Source organism: Mauremys mutica, chromosome 1 (genome assembly GCF_020497125.1).
Source record: "Mauremys mutica isolate MM-2020 ecotype Southern chromosome 1, ASM2049712v1, whole genome shotgun sequence".
NCBI lineage: Eukaryota > Metazoa > Chordata > Testudines > Geoemydidae > Mauremys > Mauremys mutica.
Genome location: NC_059072.1, coordinates 139,466,117 through 139,481,622, shown reverse-complemented (window position 1 = coordinate 139,481,622; position 15,506 = coordinate 139,466,117).

Here is a 15,506-nt window from a genome sequence, read left to right as displayed (position 1 = left end):
TCCAGGCCTCCTCCATCTTTAGATCCACAAGTTCTTCAGTCCAGTCCACTTCCCTATTAGTTTGGGGGGAGGGATAGCTCAGTAGTTTGAGCATTGAGCTGCTAAATCCAGGGTTATGAGTTCAATCCTTTAGGAGGCTGGGCCATTTGGGGAACTGGGGTAAAAATCTGGGGATTGGTCCTGCCTTGAGCAGGGGGTTGGACTAGATGACCTCCTGAGGTCTCTTCCAACCCTAATATTCTATGAATTTCCTTAATTTTTTTAAGTTAGCACTTTTGAAATCAATAACCCTAGTCACAGATCTATTTTTGTTTAACCTTCCATTTAGTTTAAACTGAATTAGCTCATGATCGCTTGAAACAAGGTTGTCCCCTACAGTCATTTCTTCTATGAGGTCCTCATTACTCATCAAAACTAAATCTAAAATGGCATCCCCTCTTGTTGGTGCAGCAACTACCTGATGAAGGAATCCATCAGCTATCACATCTAGGAAAATCTGAGCCCTATGATTATTACTAGCACTTATCCTCCAGTCTATATCTGGGAAGTTAAATCTCCCATGATCACACAATTCCTATTAGTGTTTACTTCATTAAAAACATTAAAAGGTCTCTATCCATATCCAAATCAGATCCCGGTGGTCTGTAGCACACCCCAAGCACTATCTCAGGGAAGGCTCTGAGTAGCTTTCTTTCCCAATGTGATTTTTGCCCAGATAGACTCTGTCTTATCCATTCCATCACTTCTTATTTCTTTACAGTCTACCTCATCATTGATACACAATGCTACTTCACCACCTTTGCCTTTATTTCTGTCTTTCCTAAACAGCACATAGCCTTCAAAACCTGTTCTCCAGTCATGACTACTATTCCACCATGTTTCTGTTATCCTATAATACCTGGTTTCACTTCCTGCACCAGTAACTCTAGTTCCTCCATTTTATCACCTAGGCTCCTCGCATTGATGTACAAACATCTTAATTTTTGCTGTTTGGCTTTGCTCACATTCTTTACCCGATTAGGCCCAGACATTCTACCACCAGTATCACCTATTAGACTGGTATCTACACTACCCTGCCTCCTTTTGTCCATTCTCCTACCCATGGCTGTATCCTCTCTTTCTTCATTTTCTTCCCTCTCAGTGTTAAAATCCGGTGTGGAGATTACCTGGACATCTCCCAACCATCTCCCCTCAATTCCTAGTTTAAAGCTCTCTTAATCAGTTGTGACAGCCTCCATCCTAGAAGTCTATTTCCCTCCCTACTCAGGTGAAGTCCATCTCGAGAGAACAGTCCTCTGTCCATGAATGCTTCCCAGTGGCCAGATGTTAGGGGGCTTATTCCTTCACCCTCTCACTTCCCTGGTCCTTGTTGCATGAACAGAGAGAAACAATACCAGAAGTCCAAAGGCGCAAACAATTCAATGTTTATTGGGGTGAACTTCCAGCAAGCATGATTCCAGTTTCCTTCCTTAGTGTCCCCCTTCCCAGCTCTGACACCACAGAGCCTTGTCTCTGTCCCTGTTCCTGTTCCCATCCCCTGTTCCCATTTTCCCCTTTAGCAAAACATGATCCCAATTCCCCCATCCCGAGTCCCTGTTCCCATTTCCCCCCCTTACTTCCTGATTGACTGCAGACTATATAGTAAAACTTGAATTCTGCTTAGCTATACCTTAACCAATCGTTTTACTGAAATTTACCTAACCAAACCTAACATATTGTAACATGGTTATTTAACCAATTATACTCCACCACCTTAATTGGTTTACACCCAACAAAATTAATTATACAGTAGACAGAAACAATTACACAACCAGACAGAGACTATGCAAATAAACATACAAAACAATACAGAAGTGAGGATTTCACAACTACATCTATAGAGACATAAGGGTTTTCTAGCTGTGTCTATTGATAAATGAGTTCTTGCCAGACAGGATGCTATTAAACTAAGTTTCCTTTTACATCTTCTAGGCTCTACCCTTTCTCTGGAGGTGATAGGAATATCAGGACAGGACTGTATTCCTAACAGCCCAATAGCACCTTATTTCAATGTGACTAGTTTGGAATGTGACCATACATTTCCCATCTTATGGCTGCCTAACTACATCTTAGTTGACGGCCTTAGCCTGTCACAGTAAGAGAAGGCCATTACAGAGACAGACAGTGATTTTTAATTCTCTTTTATACCTCTATAAACTAGCTAAGTGATAAGAATACACCTAAATTTTTAAAGTATAGGACTTTGCAGACAGGCCTGAATATCTATATCCTAACATCATACATCCCAAAGCTCTCCTTATAGCACCACTGCCTGAGCCATCTGTTGATCATCATAATCTTGTCACACCTTTGTTGCCCTTCTCTAGGAACAGGCAGAATCCCAGTGAAGATCACCTGAGCCTCAATTTCCTTAAGAATCTTCCCCAGCCTGGCATAGTCTCCCTTGATACGTTCCAGCGAGAATCTAGATGTATTATTCGTTCCCAAATGAACGACAATCGGATTCTTTCCCACTCCCGTTAGGATCCTCTTCAGCCTCAGGTCCACATCTCGTATCTTACCACCCGGCAGACAGCACACCCTTCTGTTCTCCGGATCAGCTCTGCTTACAGGCCTGTCTATTCTTTTCAGTAAGGAGTCCCCAATTACCTAGACATGCCTTTTCCTGGCGATGGTGTGATTCTCCGGTCTATCCCCTGTTCCCTATGGCTACAAGTCCTCTCGATTCCTATTCACCCTTGCAATCCTCTGCATCCCATCCCGTATCCTCCTGGGGCTCATATTTGGTGTTGTCTCCATTGACTCTTCCCCTCTTCCTATAGGACTAGCTGCTCTTCTCTTCTTCCTTGCCCTCTCGCCTTCAGCGACCACCTGCTGTGCCCCTTCTTCATTTTCCAACTCAGCAAACCTGTTCCTGAGCTCTATTTCTCCTTCATTGGCCCATCTTTTCCTCTGCCTGGTTCTCTTAATCACATGCTTCCACCGTCCACTTTCCTCACCCAGCAGTCTCCCCTCAGAATTCTTTGGTCCTGCTTCCATCTGCAAGTCTGAGCCTTTCCCTTCAGACTCCTCATGTCTTTGCTCCATCATCTGCTCGAACCCCCTTCTAAACTCAACCAGAGTTTCCACCTGCATCTCCAATCCTCGGATCTTTTCCTCCATCAGCTCTATCAGTCGGCACTTCATGCAGACAAAACTCTTTTCAGGTACCCCCTCCAGGATCATGTACATGCCACAGCTTCCACATCCAGTCATCTTGACTGTGTCTTCCACTGCTTGGGTCACTACCATGGCTGCCTTTGTATCTGTCATAGTCTTCCCACCTAAATCCTTGTGAGTGTTTCTATGCAAAATCTCAATATCCTCTTAACATGGGGGAGGTGAAGGTGGGGAGGGGTGATATGCAATTTCCGAGCATTGTTAAAAACTAAAGATGATGGGCAGGACTTCATAAAAATGAGCTTCATTGCCAGGGCTTTGAAATGCAGGAAACAGACTGGCCCTCGCAGATGTAAATTCTCTAGCTACAACAGAAACAGCCTAGACTCCACTAGTTGTGCATTCACCGTGCCATTTGTGTTGAGTTCCCTCCACCAATAGCATGACAGTTCCCATGCAACAGTCTGTGCACAGTATCCTCTGTGGTTTTGGCTCTCTTATCAGGACCTGAGGAGAAGAAAGATTTGCCTCCCTTAAGGCCTTTCTGAGACTAGGCTCAGCTAGCCCTGTTCCCCTCGCTCTTTCCCCACCAGGGGCATCCTTCCTGTGCTTCTTCATCAGATTTGGGCTTTTGGGTTACTTGGCTCTTTATCCACCCAGCCTGCGAGCCTTCTTAGCTCATGACCTCAGTCAGCTTTCTTTGGGGGACTAACTGAGGCTGTCAGGAGTGGCTCATGACTGTGAGTGCCTACCTCAGGGCAGACTGTCAGAAAACAGGGCAGACACTGCAAACTGGTGGTATGTTCTATAATTAGATTTCACCAGGCCAGTATCAAATGTGAACTCCTGGATTCCTAGGCGCCGACTCTGTGCAAAAAGTTAACGGATGCTCAGCACCCACCAGCAGCCAAGCTCCCCCCCGCAGCGTCTCCTGCCTGCCGACGGCTCTGCCAATCAACTCTTCCTTCTCCCTCCCTGTGCCTCCCACCCACCGCAATCAGCTGTTCCGTGGCATCCAGGAGGCTCTGAGAGGGGGGGGGGGAGCAGGGATGGGGCGTGCTCAGGGGAAGGGTAGAAAGAGGCAGGGCAGGGGGGAGCATTGGGGAGGGGGTGGAGTGGGGAAGAGACTGGGGGCGGAGTGGGAGTTGAGCATCCCCGGGACAATTGGAAGCTGGCACCTGTGCCTGGATTACTATAACAGTCTTACCATGGAGTTACAGACAGTGCCCTTAGACCAGTGGTGGGCAACCTGCATATGCAGGCTGCACATGGCCCATCAGAGTAATCAGTTGCCGGGCCGACAGATAGTTTGTTTACATTTGCACGGCCGCCTGCAGCTCCGAGTGGCCACGGTCTATAATTCAAAATTGTAGCAGAGAGGTTGTCATCTGCCAGTTTCCCAAAAGTCTCTCAGGACTACCCTGAATAACTCTGGGGAGCTCCATCTTTTTGTTCACTTATTCCACCCTGTTAGAATTTAGACAGTCCAGAGATGAAGGATCTTTCCCTGAATCCAGACTTACAGCTTCTTCTCAGAGAAAACAAACTGAGAGGGTCATTACCCACAGGGACTCTTCCTTAGATAACAGAGAGTGAGGAATGCATTTAGCTTTGCCTCTGATAATCACACACAATGACCACTTGCTTTGAAATTAGCACTTTTCTGTGAAAGTTCATTTGTACAAGGCTTCTTTCTCATTTGGTGGCTTATTTAGTTACAGGGCTCTACACAGTGTGAATGTTTGCTATTGCATTATAATGAGATACAGGTAAGTGAGAACAATGCAAATAACATCCTGCTAGTTTTCTTGAAGATTAAACACTCTTATACATTTACACATTTAATAATCACTTTGATCAATACTAATACACAGGTGAATTAGCCATTTGTAAGCATTCAATGAGATCTGGGGCTTTGGCATGGGCTGGCACCTGGTCTGCCAGCATCACAATCTGAGTGCAGGCTCATCTGTTCACCCCCGGCACTCTGTCCCAGGGAGACTGTCTTTCCCTATTGGGCCCAGATAGTGCAGAAAGGAAACCACCTGAACTGAATGTAGAAGGGACAAGAATCTGACCAGGATGGGAGGAGGAGAGTAGATTGGGACAAGATGCCTGTGGGGTGGCCGGGGGACAGACGGACATTCTGAGACTGGATACTGGTGGGAAGCGAGCAACTGGGTCTGGGAGAGAAAGGGGAGATGGGAACTGGCTGAGCAAGGAGACTGGGTCTGGGAGGAGGGAGGGGGAGGAGACTATTACTGGCTAGGCAGGGTGAACAGAACAAGAGTCGGAAGACAGAGACTGCGATTTGCTGAGCAAGGAGGCTGGGAGCTGGGGGAGACTGGGACAGACTGGACAAGGAGTCTGGGACTGGGAACCAGTGGGGTGGAACTGGGGGTGGGTGAGGAGAGACTGACCAGATAAGGAGCCAGTGTATGGGGAGAGTCTAAAAATAACTGGATGATGAGAATGGAATAAGCAGCCAGGGTGGGGTGGGGGAGACTGAGAGCAGATCTACATGAACATTTAGTATGTGGCAAGCTGGGGTGTAAATCTCCCCTGCACTGTCCTGCCAGGCACCGAGTGTCCATGTGGACCGTGCTGCCTCACACTAACAGTTCCCTAGTGTGCTTTGATCTGCTCCTGTTTCATAGCACTAGGGAAATGTTAGTGCGCAGCAGCAGGGTCCACGCAGACACTCAGTGTGCAGCAGGCTAGTGTGAGGTAAATTTACACCCCAGTAATTTACATCCCGCTCTATCTGCTAGATATCTAGGCAGAGGAGGTGTGTTCATGTAAATATAGTTTGCTCCTGAAGTGTTTCCCATTCCCAGCTAGCTGTCAGGGGAGAACTCATTCAGACCATGCTTCTGTCTGCAATTTCCTAGTATTTTTACAGAATAAAAAGATAGGTTGGGCAGGAGCTTTACAAAAATGAGCATCATTGTCAGGACTTTGAAACTCTGAAGAAAACAGATCAACCTTCACCAATGTAAATTCCCCAACCTGGTAAAAACAACTGCAATGCCTTGGGCTGCACACCTAGCAAGTGCACAGCAGGGAGTCCCTCTCCTCTGAACCTCACGAGGGGTATCAGAGCAAAAGTCCCTTCTGTGCACCTTTCTGTAAAACTGCACCTGCATCTCAGCTGGAGCTGCATGTTTGCAGTGGGAATAAAGTTCAGGTTTGTATCAGGGCACTTGAAGGGCTGTGCTGCATAGTGGTTGGTGCCCCTGACCTCCAGTCCCTTGTTTTCAAGGTCAATTTGGCTCAATATTTTAGGCAGTGGGGTAGGGAAACCCAGGCCCTCGGTCTCGAATAGGTTCCAGCCCAGGGTCCCGCATGTATCTACCCCTGAATAGGGGCCCCCCAGCAGGGATTTAATTCCACTTCCCTGGGTTACTTCCTGTAGACGAGCTGACTCACCCCCGCGGCGCCTCCTGCTGGTGACTCCGGGAATTAGCTCTGTCCAGCGCTGGAGCGCCCTCTGCAGGCTGGCGATACGCCTGTCCTCTGGCCCCCGTGTCCCTCGCTGGACCCAGTGCCCTTTTACATGGGATGCTGCCCCCTGGCAGTAACCCCTTTCTCTCTGGGTCTCCCCTCCCCAGGGAACCCTCACCTTCTATCCCCACCTTGCCTCAGTATATGGCTACTGCCAGTCATTGTCTAGCCCCACACCCTAGGGCAGACTGCAGTATCAGCCTACTCATCACAGGCAAGGAGGGTTTGGACCTGCTTCCTTGGCCTACCCCTGGGCTGCCTCTGCAACTCCTAGTAACTGTTGGCCCACTGCAAGGCTGCAGCCTGGGGCTTTCCAGGCTGGAGCTCCCCAGCTCCTCTGCCTTTCCCCAGCCCTGCTCTCCTCAGGTACCCGATCTAGTTCCCTGCAGCCAGACCCATCTCCCTCTATAGGCAGAGGGAGACTGTCTTGGCTTCTGGCTTCCCTGGCCTTCTTATAAGGCCCTGTTGCTCTGTTTGGGGCATGGCCCCAGCTGCAGCAACTTCCCCCAATCAGCCCAGCCTAGAGGCTGCTTTCTCCAGCCAGCCCTTCAGGGCAGGAGCAGGGGTCCACCCTGCTACAGTTGGAATAACAATTGTCTCATAGACCTGGGTCTTGGTGTCCTCCCATAGGTCACAGTCTGTGAAAACACTCCAGAGCAGTTTTCCAAAGGAAGCACTTGCGCAATAGATCCTGTGCTGGATCTCACTGTCAATTTTTGTATTTTGAGAAAGTTGGCTACTGAGGTAACAGAAGTCCTCAACTCTTTCCACGATGGTGATTTCTGGTTGGTCATGTGCCAGGCCTGAAGCAGGCTGATGGAGCCCTTTAGTTTTCTTCATATTGAGTGAGAGTCATAGACTTCAGTAAGCTTGTGCAAAAAAATCCAGTGAGAACTGAAGGTCATTCTCAGTATGCGTGACGATGACACAGTCATCAGCGTACTGAAGATCAGTAATGGACACCCTAAAGACTTTAGACTTTGAGCAGAAAGGTCAAAGATTAATAAGCCACCCATCCATTCTGTATTGAATGTCAACTCCACTGGGGAGGCGGTCTTTAACGAGGACCAAAATGACTGCTAAACACATGGAGAACAGGGTTGTGGCAATAACGCATCCTTGCTTCACCCCAGTTTTGATGACAAAAGGATCCATCTACAGGCCATTACAGAGAACAGTGGAAGTCTATGAAGGCAATGTACAGGTCATGATTTTGCTTCTGAGACTTTTCCTGGATTTGTTGGGCAACAAAGATCATGTTAGTTGTCCTGCAGGATGGTCTGAAAGCACGCTGAAATTCTGGCAATATTTCCTCAGCAAGGGGAAGTAATCATTTTAAGAAGATACAGGCGAGAATTTTCCCTACTGTAGATAGCAAGGCAATGCCATGATAATTTCCACACTCCAATTTGTCTCCTTTTTTAAAGATGGTAACAATGTTGGCATTTCTCAAGTCTTCTGGGATCTTCTCATTATACCAAATTTGAAGAACAATGCTGCTCCCAACAGCATAGCTCTGAGGATCATTGCAGCACACAAGCCCCTTCACCGCAACAAGGTGACGGTCCCCGAAGACAGGTTGCAGCAGTGGCAAGATGTGTAACCAATAAAATTATGCTGAATTTATGCTCCTGGCTGCTATGGGCTGGCGAGGCACCAGGCACTAGAACTGTGATGAGGGAGACTGTTTCCACCCATTGGACCCAGGCAGTGTGGGGAAGAAGCTACCGGAATTGAACACAGACCGGGGTGAGAGGGGAAAGTAGATGAGGCTAAGGATGCAGGGGGAATATTCTGAGTCTGGAGGCTAGTAGATGAAGAGAAACTGGGACTGGGAGAGAAAGTGGGAGATGGGGACTGGCTGGGCAGGGAGACTGGGACTGGGAGGAGGAGGAAAGAGACTAGGACTGGCTAGGCCGGGTGATTAGGACAGGGAGTGGGTGAGGAGAGACTGTGACTTGCTGAGACAGGATATTGGGATCTGGGGGAGACAGGGACTGACTGGGTGAGGAGTGTGGGACTGGGAACCAGTGGGGAGGAACTGGAGGTGGGTGAGGAAAAACAGATCAGATCAGGAACCAGGGTGTTGGGGGAGTCTAAGACTAACTGGGGGACGAGACTGGAATAAGCAGCCAGGGTGGGGTGGGGGAGACTGAGAGCAGATCTACATCCACATTTAGTGTGTGGCAAGCTGGGGTGTAAATCTCCCCTGCACTGGCCTGCCAGGCACCAAGTATTAATGTGGACTGTGCTGCCATGCTCCGAGGCCTTGTCTACACTACCGCTTAAGTTGATGTAAATTATGTCACTCAGGGATGTGACTCCCCCCCTCCCCTCAGAACTTAAGTTACATTGATTATAACGCTCTCTCATCGATATAATGCGTCTTCAGCAGACGTGCTAAATCGGCACCACCGCATCGATGCACTGGCACTGATACAGCGCGGGAGGGAAGACAAGCCCTAACAGTTCCCTAGGGAACAGATCTAGTCCCATTTCAAAGCACTAGGGGAATGTTAGTGTGCAGCAGCAGGTTCCACGCAGACATTCACTGTGCAGCAGCCCAGTGCAGGTTGCCACAAACTAAGTGTTCATGTAGAGAAGCCTTGAGATTGGATGAGGCATCCAGGGAGGGAAACTGGGGGTTGGGGCAGACAGGAGAACCCAGCACAAGGGTGGGAGTGAGAAACAGATCAGATGAGGGCCCCAGAGGGGAGAGGCAGCACAGAGAACAGGGAGGAAACTGGGAGTTGGCGGGGGAACCCAGAGGTGAATTCTAGGACTGCCTTGGCAAGGAGACTGGGTCTGAGGGTGAGAAGCTCGAGGAACGCAGACTGGAACAAGGAGAATGGGACTGGGATGTAGAGCAAGGAATGGGGAAGAGACAGGACTGGGACATGGACTGGTTGGAGGGGGGGGACTGAAGGAGGAACACAGGAAGAAGGGTCTGTGACTGCTAGAACACACATCTCTCCAGAGCCTGGAATGGAACTCAGTATCCCTGAGTTTTGCCATTCCCCTGCTGTCAGCAAATATATGTCAAACCCTCCAGCCAAATCTTCTGATCCCCTTCTAGTGCTGGTCCACAAAGAGGATGACAACCTACTACTGCTGTCAGTTACTCCATTAGCTCCAGTGGCAGAGGTTTGTGTGGTGTATCTAAAGGCTGAAAAGCTGCTGATGACCCATGGGGGTGGCAACATGATTCTGCATTCTGGAACGTCTATTTTTTCAGTTTGCTTTTTTAAAAACGTAGGAAATTATGCACAAAACTTTACTTTTAGGGAACATTAAGTTTGCAAAGTTGAGCCATAAAAAAATAAGGAAATGACAGAATTAAAGTGTCTTTGCAACTCTATTTTGGCCCGTCTTTACATATGCATTAAGATTCAGCCTTTCATTACATGATAACTTGCTATTTTCTCCACAGGACCCCTGCTTCATGCAGCACATGGAATTGACAGTGCTCTGAATCAGGGCTGTGGAGTGAAGGAGGTGGTTGTCTGTAGGATCCCTTCCTCATTTGTTGCAGAAATTGTGAAGTGTGCAGTGTATGAGGCAGTGGATTGCAGAAAGAGAAAGGAGGGTCTCTTGTTAAGGCAGTTGGATGCTGCCCTGGGGAATTAGTATCTATCCTTGGCTCTGCCACAGAGTTCCTATGTGATGCTTGGCAAGTCACTTACACCAGATGTTTCACAGGTGGTCACTATTTGTGTGTTCCTCATTTTATGGGTGGCCCCCTTGAGACTGTGAGTGTCTGATTTGCAGAAGTGCTGAGCACTCACAGCTCTAAACTGAAGTCAGTGGGAGCTGTGCTGCACAAGCCGAAGTGCTCTCAAAAGCCAGGACGTGGGTATCTCAAGTTGGGCACCTAAAATCAGTGGATGCTTTTGATAATTTTGGCCACAGCGTCTCTGGGCTTCGGTTCTCCATGTGTAAAATGGAGGTAACAACACTTCCCTACCTCCCAGGTGTTGTCAGGTGCTGGCTGTGTGTGTTTTCTCTCTGTGTGTTGCACCAGCTCTGCGCAGATAGCGGACGCAGCAGGCCTCGATCAAACTGCCCAAGAAGACCATAGACTTGGTTCAGTGGCGAAGGCGCTCATTCAGGTTTATTGCTGACAAAGCACGGTACTAGCTCCCGGATCAATGTCCACAGTTACACTGCCACCTCTATGCCTCTTTCAGTGGACTTCCAATCCCCCTCCTCACCCTGAGGCCAGAAAAAGACACCCCCTCTGCGATATGTCTTTTATACTTTGATAGAAACCAGTTATGTCTTGCCCCTCAGACGTGGTTAATTACCACCCTTTACCTGGTACATTTTGGTTGGATCAAAACATCTCTATCCATCACCTTGTCATCCTGACCTTACCATTAGGAGGGGTTAGTGTGTCCCTGTATCATCACTGGGAAGTGTGTTTACATCATAACCCTGTACCAGGGTGCTCTGGTATTACCTTTCTGGAATGTGTTTATGCACATGCCAGTGCCTAGCACTTCTCATGAGTGTTTGTGTTTTTTCAACAACAACCATGCTTTTGCCAGGTTCATGTTCTGGACAATGAACCTGCACCCATAGTCACAAAGGGACTAATGAAGGTTTCACAGGCAGGTACAAGTCTGGCGTTCTGAATGTTTGAATGCTTCTCTTTAAAACCTTAAATTTATTTTTGATTCATAGCTTTATAAATTTTAGGGCCAGAAGGGAGCTTTAGATCTAGTCTTACCTCCTGGGTAACAAAGATTAAAGAATTTAAACCAATTACTTCTGTACTTCCTCTGAACTTGTTTGTCGGGCTAAATCATATCTTACTGAAAGGCAGCCAATTTTGTTCTGAATACTTCAGGAGGTAGAGAATCTTCTGCCTCCCTTGGTAGTTTGTTCCAATGTTTCATCAGTATTATGTCTGCCTTACCTCTAATAGGAACTTATCTGGCTTTAACTTCCATCCATTGGTTCTTGTTATGCCTTCCCCACTAGATTAAGAAGGCCTTTAATATGCAGCATTTTGTCCATGGGAAGGTATTTATACACTGAAATCGAGGCACGTCTAGGTCATCTTTTTGACAAGCTAAACAGATTGACCTCCTTAAATCTCTCACTACAGGACACATTTTCAAGCCCTGGAATCATTATTGTGGATCTTCTCTGTGCCCTGTGGATGCTACAAGCAGATGCAGTATTTGTCTCCCCAGTGCTGTACACACAGGAAAAATCAACATCCTACTAGAGCTAATTGGAAATTATTTGGCAAACAAGAGTTTAAATGGAAAATGCCAGTTTGTTGAATTCAATATTTGTCATGAAAATGAATCAGGTTCAAAGAACTTTCTCGAAACCACAAGCAGGGTCTGGTGGAAATGTCCATGGTTCCCTGCCAGGTTCCCTGGTGGCTCCTGTTAGTCCTGCCATGCAGATTGTCCCAGGGCTGGGTACCCCAGTCTTCTAGGATCTGCAGCTCTGAGGCAGCCCCACCATACAGATTGCCTCAGAACTGGAGACCCTGGGCTTTCTAGGATCTGTACCTCCAGGGCAGCCCTGCCAACGATTTCAGGCTCTTTGCCATGGGATAGGAAGCCCTGGGAGCCCCAGCTCTAACCAAGGCTCAGCTCCAGGGTCTACATCAGGGATACTGGAAGTCCTGGGATGGGTTCTGGTGCCCCAGGGTCTGTGGCTCTGGGGCAGCCCTGCCTCGCAGAATGTCCCGGACTGGGCTATTTGCCTATTTAGGTTACCAGCTGGCCAAGGAGTCTGGGAGCCCGGGGGTCTCCGGTCCAGGGCAGGCCACATGATGAGGCTGCCCCAGAGCCCCAGCAGTGGCAGTGAGAAATTGACATGATTGTCCTGATACTAACAGTGGTGAAACTGACAAGGATGTCAGTGTCACTCCGCATCTTGGGAGCAAAATTCATGTTGGATACACCATGGGCTGGAGTTTCCAAAACAAAATTTTAGCTGGATTTCCAATTCACAGGACATTTTAAAATAGTGAAATTCCCTGTACACTGGAAATCCTGCATTTCAGCCAGCTGTGCTCATTGCTCCCCTGTTTATACATCCAGGGATCAACTTCGCCGTTTCTGCAGCAGCATCACACTGGGAGTTCATGTTCAGTTCTTTGTCTACTATAACCCTGCAAAGGACATGGGCTATATCTGTATTTCTGTGACTATTATGTGCACTTCAGTCCCTTTTACTGCTATTTTCACATTTCCTATCAGGGTTCAAAGGGTAACCCCTGTCTTAGCTCCCCACATGTCCCAGGACTGCAGACAGTGGTTTCATAGAACCCAGTTACTGGTACTTAACTGACAATACAGGTGTCAGAGTGTCATAGGTTTATTCCCCACTTTGAACTTTAGCGTTCACAAGATGGGGACCTGCATGGACTCCTCTAAACTAAAATCCTAGTTTAGATCTGGTTCTTGCTGCCACCAGTCAAGTTTTAAGTGTCTGACACACTCCCTGTTCCCCCAAAACTCTCCCTGGGGAACACAGATTCAAACTTGAATCTCAACACAAAGGGAAACAACCATTTCCCCCCTCCCCTCTCCTAGTGCTTAGGAGAGATACCTGGATTCAAATTCCTTGAATCAAAACAAAGAGGGATTCACTTTTCCCCCCTCCCCTTCCCCTGAAAATCCAAACAAGGGAAGAAATCAATCAAGTTCTAAAAAGAAAAGATTTTATTAAAAAGAAAGAAAGAAAGTACATTATCTCTGTAATACCAGGATGGGAAAATATCACAGGGTCTGACTTATAAACCTGGAGAGACTTCCCCCTCCCTCCTCCTCAGAATAATCAGTAACAGCAAACAGAAATAATGAATTTTTCCAGCAAACACACAATTGCAAATACAGAAAGCAACTCAAAAGACTAATCTGCCTTTTTAACTAATACTCACTATATTGAATAGAAGAGGCTATTTCAGGAAACTTGGAAAACCTGAAGGATATGACTGGCCTCTCTTAAATCCAAAAAGAGACTAACTCCAAACAAAGAAACACAGACAAAGACTTCCCTCCACAGAGATTTGAAATTATCTTGTCCCTTGATTGGTCCTCTGGTCAGGTCTTCAGCAGGTTACTGAGCTTGTTAACCCTTTACAGGTAAAAGAGACCTTAACCCTGATCTGTTTATTTATGACACAGGGGTTTTGAACTTTTGCATCTGGCCAAGCTGAGCACGAGCCCCCTTCCTTGGGAGGGCCCCTGAGGTGGGGAATCTTAAAATGCAAGCTTAGGAATTGTTAACAAGGGAGCCCTGATGAACAGAGAGGGTGAGGCAGGGACTGCAGGGAAGGAGACTGTAACACAATCCCCAGAAGCAGGGGTTCCTGGGATAAGCTGAGTCAGCCCAGATTTTGAGGGGAAAGCTGAGCTTTAGGTAGGACATAGCCCTGTGGGCCTTCAGTTGCTTTATTCTTTTCTCTGTGATTGCTGTGTTCCTATGGATAAATACAAAATAACACTGTCCTGTGTCTGGTACTATTCAATAGTTTCGTAAATGACTTGGGTGATGGAGTAGAGATACACTTACACGATTTGTGGATGACATGAAGCTGAGAGGGGTCGCAAGCTCTTTGGAAGGCAGGGTTAAAATTCAAAAGGTTCTTGATAAACTGGAGAATTGGTCTGAAATCAGTAAATTGAAATTCAATAAAGACAAGTGCAAAGCATTAGACTTACAAAGGAAAAATCAAATGCAAAGAAACCCCCCAAAATTGGGAATAGCTGACTAGGCAGCAGTTCTGCATAAAATGATCTTGGGGTTATAGTGGATCACAATCTGAAAAGTTGTGACGCTGTTGTGGAAAAGGGAAATGCCATTCTGAATTGTATTAACAAGAATGTTATATATAAGACACAGGAGGTAATTGTCCTGCTCTACTTAGCATTGGTGTGGCCTCAGCTGGAGTCCTGTGTCCAGTTTTGCTCATCACTGTTTAAGAAAGATAAAGACAAATTGGAGAATGTCCAGAGGAGAGCAACAGAGTAAGAGATTTTGAAATCATGATCTATGATGAAATGTTGAAAGAACTGGACATTTTTAGTTGAGAGAGGAGAAGACTGAGAGGTGAACTGATACCAGTCTTCAAATAACTGAAAGATTGTTTGTCAATTGTTGTCCATATCCACCAAGGGTAGGACTAGACAATCATTTTAGATTGTAGCAAATGAGATTCAGATAGATATTAGAAAAAACTTTCTAACTAGGGATAATTAAGTACTGGAAAAGGGTACATAGAGAGGTTGTGTAATCCCCATCATCAGTTAGACAAACATCTGTCAGGGTGGCCTAGGTATACTTAAACCTCCCTTGGTGTGAGGAGATGGACTAGATAACCTCTTGATATTCCTTCCAGCCCTACATTTCTCTTATTCTGTGGTTTTATCAGCTATTGAGGCTTGCTGATATAAAAATAGCAGAGGCTGTTTAACTTCCTCCTGATTTACAAATTGACTGAAGAGTAGTTCATCCTTTTCACATAATATGATACATCCTGTTTCTAGCCAAAATCAGAAATGTTTATTGAATACTTCTGCCTTTTTGTCATCATTGTTAACAATTTAAACATCTTGATTTGCAGTGGAACTCCACCACTGATTTTTTGTTTGTTCCTAGTACACTTAAAAAATGCCTTACGACTCTCCTTAGCACAGCAACCCATGATTTTTTCCCTGATATCATTAGCCTCTCTTATCAATTTTCTACACATCTTAACATCTAATGTATATTGATTGTTATATAATACTACTATTTTCCATTTCTTATATATTGCTTTTTTATTTCTAACTGCTGCTTGCACTTTTCCACTGAGCCATGATTGGTGTTCAGCC